Source organism: Neofelis nebulosa, chromosome 3 (genome assembly GCF_028018385.1).
Source record: "Neofelis nebulosa isolate mNeoNeb1 chromosome 3, mNeoNeb1.pri, whole genome shotgun sequence".
Lineage (NCBI taxonomy): Eukaryota > Metazoa > Chordata > Mammalia > Carnivora > Felidae > Neofelis > Neofelis nebulosa.
This window is the reverse complement of record NC_080784.1, coordinates 192,275,949-192,281,981: the sequence shown is the minus strand read 5'-3', so window position 1 is coordinate 192,281,981 and position 6,033 is coordinate 192,275,949. Positions and strand designations below refer to the sequence as shown.

Genomic DNA, 6,033 nt, shown 5'->3' with positions numbered 1-6,033 from the left:
TGATTTCATACTGCTACCCTCCAGAAGTAGGAGAGAAGACTCTTATGTTGTCTTAAGACACTCAATTTGTTATGGAAGCCCTGGGAAAGTAACACCAGAGGGACAAGATAAGGTTATAGAACATGCTACATGCATATTAGGAAAGGATTTTACTCTCTGAATAAATAGTATTCCATAGACCATCAGCATGGGGAGGAAGTGCCTGAACTGGAGTTTAGTCTCCATGTATGTCTTCAAAGGGTACCTTTGTGGAGTGAGCAATCTGCCCACTGTACATGACAGTCCTAAGAATGAAAGAGAGAACAAGATTCTGGGTTTACAGAAAGAAATCTAGGAGAAAGAAAACAAGTTCAGAAATAAGGCAGGTGTCATGGAGGCCACACTCCAAAATTAATGATTACAACTTTCACTTTAAAGTACTTCTCAAAAAATGAATTTTCTTGATGCCCTCACAATATCCCCGTGAGAGGGACATTAGCCCCATTGTCTCTCAATTCTGTTACATGCTCTCAGAAGATTAACTTCAAATATTCTCTTCTGTTTCTTGGTTTCCTGTCACCGTTGGGTTGACTAGGCAGAATCATTTTATTCTATAGAGAGTTTAATTAGGCAATTCTTTCAGGAAGCCTATCAAGTCTGGATTGATTAAGATTGCTTTCGGAATGATATTTAATTGGGATAATGGTTTAAATTGGTTATTGATGGGGGAAGATTTGATTGTGACTAGCTTAATTCCCTCTGGATGAGAGTAGAAAGCTTTCCCAGCCAGTCTTTAGTTCCTTGAATAACTTGAAAAAATATATTAAGCATGAAAATTAGCGATTGAGTTAATGCTTGGCTAAGGTGAGCCGAGAATGTAGCCAAATAATTAGGAGTGTAAACTCTCTAGAGGAGACATACTCTAAGTGACAAGATGATCCATTTGCACAAAGTTGGCTGTGAATTTCATGCTAATTCTCTACTTCCACATTTACACCAGGGGTCAGAGGCAGTCGTGTGCAGGGTGAGGAGAAGGTAAGAAGTCCAGACTCCTGCCAGGCGTCCAGTGAGGCACTTGGCACTCCATCCCTTTAACCACTACACTCTCTGAGCAGAAGCTTTATCATCCTTATTTAACAAGGCTCTGAGATACCTAGTAAACCATCTGAGAGCACACAATGTGTGAGTGGTGATGGGTAGCTTCGAAGCCCAGGTCCCTGGAAGTCTGGCGCTTTGAAGTGAAGTCATTCACTCAGCACCCATTTAATAAATACCTACTGTGAACTACACACTATTCTAGGCACTTGGGATAAAGCAGTTTAAAACAGATCACCCGGAAGTTAACATCTACTGAGGGAATCAGATGGTGAATGGATACAAAAGGAAAGAAATGATACATCAGGATATAGAAGAAGTCAAGTGTCCTCAAACATACTGTTTTCTCCTTCATTCTTCCTTCTCATTTCCCAAGAAGCTATTGTCTTTCCCGGGGACCCACAGGGTCAGAGACTCAAGCCTCGAGGAGTAAGTCTCCCGGAAGACATCCTATAATCAGACAGGGGCAATGCGAAGAATGGCTTGTTTATGCACAAGGAAATACAAAGGTGATTTTTTAAATGGGGTTTTAATAATTCTCTGTCATTGAAATTCTCAAATCACCCCATCTCATTTATTTATCATCTCATTTGTTTGCTGATTATTAATGCTCTGGGAGAAACAGGAGCAAATTCTTACTTGCATGTACGCTTCTATACTAAGTGTTACTTGAGGTTGAAACCTGGCCCTGTCAGCCACTAGTTGAGCCTCAGTTTTTTATCTGCAAAGGGGACTAAAGAGTCCGTGGGTAGCTAAAGACAAGTGTTTAGGATGGGGCCTGTTAGTGCAGTAGTAGCCACTTACTGGTGGGGGATACATCTCAAGACCCCTGTGCATTCCTGAAATGACGCTAATACAGAACCCTGTACATAGGACGGTTTTCCTATACATCCATACTTATGATAAAGTTTAATTCATAAATTAGGCACAGAAAGAGATTAACAACAATAACTAATAGAAAAATAGGACAATTGTAACAAAATACTCTAATAAAGGTTATATGAATGTGGCTTCTCTCTCAAAATATCTTATTGTATGGCACTCACCCTTCTTCTTGTAATAACGTGAGATGATATTATGCCCGTGTGGTGAGATGAAGTCAGGTGAATGACATAGGCATGTGTTGTAGTGTTAGGCTACTACTGACCTTCTGACAGAACATCAGAAGGAGGATGGTCTGCTTCCAGACCCTGGTTGACCACAGGTAAATGAAACTAAGGAAAACAAAACTGTGGATCAGGGGGGATTGCTGTCAATACCCAATAAATGTTAGCTATTAATACTAATCATCGTATTCCTTCAAGATATGGTGAAGGAAACAGGCTGAAGACTGGGCACAGTCCTTGGGGACAAGGGCTTAAGGCTTCATTCTGTCCCCATTTCTCTCCCCAGGTTGTCCTGTGACTGCCTCTCTCCCTTATGTGTGTCTCACACCCTGTACCTGGGACCTGCCTCCTACTTGCACTTGGAGAGTGTTTGCTCCTCAACTTGGATGTCAGTGCCCTTGAGTTCTGGTTTTGCCTTTCCATGCCTGTGTGGCCTTAAGCCAGTTTCCTAACCACCTGGGCCTGAGTTGCCTTGTTTTTAAAAATAAGATAGCCACTCCATCCCGCATTGCTATGATGGGTAATCATTGCTAACAGTACTTCATATTTATTGAAAACTTATTTGTATCAAGCAGTGAGCAAATATTTCATGAGAACATCTTGGTACGCCTAGGTGGCTCAGTCAGTTGAGCGTCCAACTTTGGCTCAGGTCGTGATCTCATGGTTCATGAGATTGAGCCCCACATGGGGATCTCTGCTGTCAGCACAGAGCCCCCTTAGGATCCTCTGTCACCCTCTCTTTGCCCCTTCCCTCCCTGTTTTAAATAAACATTAAAAGATGGGGCGCCTGGGTGGCTCCGTCAGTTGAACGTTCGACTTCAGGTCAGGTCACGATCTCACGGTCTAGGAGTTTGAGCCCAAGTCAGGCTCTGTGCTGACAGCTCAGAGCCTGGAGCCTGCTTCCGATTCTGTGTCTCCTTCTCTCTCTGCCCCTCCCCCACTGTGCTCTGTCTCTCTCTGTCTCTCAAAAATAAATAAATGTAAAAAAAAAATTTAAGTAAACATTAAAAGAAAAGTATAAGAACATTTCCTTTGTTCTTCATTACAACCTTATCCAGCAAGTATTATTTTTCTTAGTCTGTATACAGATGAGGAAACTGAAGCTTAGTGACTGAACATGATATGAGATTGAATATGAAAAAGTACGTAAAATTAAATAATAGTAGGAGTGACGTGATAAGCGAAATGTTAGACATCTTTCTTAGTCATGTGATGCAGAGCGTTACGCTAATATTGATCTTGACACAACTTGAGAGGACCTGTGTGTGAGATCACTAGCCTTATGTACAATTTCCAAAAGACATTATTTTATAGTTTTTTAAAATGTTTGTTTATTTTTGAGAGAGAGAGAAGCTGAGCACAGGTGGAGGAGGGGCAGAGATGGAGAGACCCAGAATCCAGAGCAGGCTGCAGGCTTTGAGCTGTCAGCACAGAGCCTGCTGTGGGGCTCAAACTCACGAACTGTGAGACCATGAACTGAGCCAAAGTTGTACAGGTGCCCCTAAAAGGCACTATTTTAAATTTAAACTGTGACTTAAAGGACCCAGAAGACTTTGATTGAGCCAAAGTAGCAAAAGATGCTAACAGAAGGTATAATTTCAAAAACTATATCTCTACACATTTTTTTCATACTCTAACATTTCTGAAAAAGAAGTGTGTCTTCAAAATTGAATCCATTTTAGGCCATGATATATTTTTTTCTTTAAAATTCTATAATCAAAACTGGTTTTGTTTTGTTCTGTTGTTGTTTAAAAAACTAATGTTAAAGGGTGCCTGGGTGGTTCAGTCAGTTAAGCTTCCAATTCTACTCAGGTCATGATCTCACAGTTTGTGGTTTAGAGCTCTGCATCTGGCTTTCTGCTGACAGCTCAGATCCTAGAGCCTGCTTTGGATTCTGTGTCTCCCTCTCTCTCTCTCCCTCCCCCCACTCGTGCGCTCTCTCTCTCACTCTCTCTCTCAAAAAAAAAACATTAAAAATGTTTAAAAAATTAATTTTAAGAATCAGGAACGCTGGAATTATTTCTGTTCATTATATACATCTCCAGAAATCTCTCTCTCTCTATTTCCTTCCAATTATTAAAAATAGTCATTGCTTTTTACAAAGTTGTTATTTATTTATAAATAAGTAATCTCTATACCCAACGTGGAGCTCAGATTCATGACCCTGAGATCAAGAGTCACATGCTCTTCTGACTGAGCCAGCCAGGTGCCCCCAAAATAGTGCTTGCTCTGAATTACTTAAAGAGGCAGAACTGAATTTCTGTGTGTATCAAATTCTGCTAGGTCTGGTGTCAGGAGACCTGGCTTCAAATCCTCCCATTTCGACTCACTAGCTGTATGACTAAGGTAAAGTATCAAACCGCTTGAGCATTGGTTTTCTCTGTTATGAAACTAGGATAATTTTCCTCTCCAACTTAGAGAGTTGGTTTTAGATTTAATGAAGAGAAACTCTCTTGACATCATGAACATTCTGTACTAAATGTCTGTTACGTTTTTGTAAGTTGTCTTTAATATCATCAAAAGCTTAAATTTATATTCCTTACCTTTATTTCTTCAGGTAGCATCAATCTGTTGAAGGAACACATGATAGAAGTTATCATGGTACATCCTTTGATAACATGTAAACAAAACAAAACACACACACATACACACATTACTGTTGTTCAATCAGCTACTGGAAACCAAAGAACCATCTAAATTTTATTCATGTATGTTCTCAATGTTTGCTTGGCTTGTATTATATGCCCCACATTGTCCTAGAAGGCGGGGATATAGTGTGAATAGTCCGTACACTGGCTCCACCCCCAATGGCTTATAATCTTATAGGGTCTGAAGCAATTGTGAACAGTTCAGCAGAGACAGCAGCCATCTCTATGTGTGCAGGGAATTACGTTTTCTTTTAAAATTGTATTGGGTAAGTAAGTGAGTGAATCGCTCTGATTATTCGGGTAGCTTTTCACGATTTCAAAATTTGGATAAGACCCATTTTGTTTTCAGACACTGGATAATGTAAAATTTATTCACAGAGAGAGTAATGAATTAAATTCGCTAACCTTTAAAATGATTTTTTTTAATTTCAAAAACTGGTATAAATAGATGAATTAATTTATTTTATTTTTAAAGACGTTCTGTCAATGCAATTTCATAGGAATTTCCCATAAAACAATACTGAAATAAGTCATCTAGCACTGTCTGTTTCTTTTCATGATTCATTACTGAGCGACTATAATGAGATTTTCCCTCAGACTTAATAAAACTCTCTGGATTCCAGTATCATTTCAATTAGCAGATAAAAGTCTAAAATATATGAATCTGTGAGAGATACCTGTATGGGTGCAAAAAGCAAATCCTGCTTAACATCTGAATGATCATCTAGATGTCATTCTGATAGCAGATTTTCTAAAGTTTTTTAAAAAATATTTTTAATGTTTACTTTTGAGAGACAGAGAGAGAGAGAGAGAGAGAGAGAGAGAGCCTGAGTGGGGAAGGGGGAGAGAGACAGAAGGAGGGAGACAGGAATCCAAAGTAGGATTCAGGCCTCCAGCTGTCAGCACACAGCCCAGAGACCAACACAGGGCTCCGACTCACAAGGAGTGAGATCATGACCTGAGTCGAAGTCATAGTCTCAACTGTGTGATTTTCCAGAAGGAAAAGACAAAAAGATCACCTCTGGAGAGGGAGAGGGTATGTTTATTTTAAGATTAATAAAGAATAGCAGAAAAAAGATTCTATGCCCATTAATTTCAAAGGAAGTGATTTTTTAATAATATAGCTAATTTCTTACTTATTTTGGATTTATTTCTGATACCGTCAACAAACAAATAATATGCCCATTCACTCCCTTGTTAAATAA

General features: G+C 39.5%; 1 pseudogene; it reads right to left on the bottom strand.

Moving 5' to 3' along the window:
- Positions 1-1,425: 1,425 nt before the first annotated feature.
- The window catches only part of LOC131508094 (probable ATP-dependent RNA helicase DDX10), a 120,386-nt pseudogene continuing 115,778 nt past the window's right edge, over positions 1,426-6,033 (bottom strand).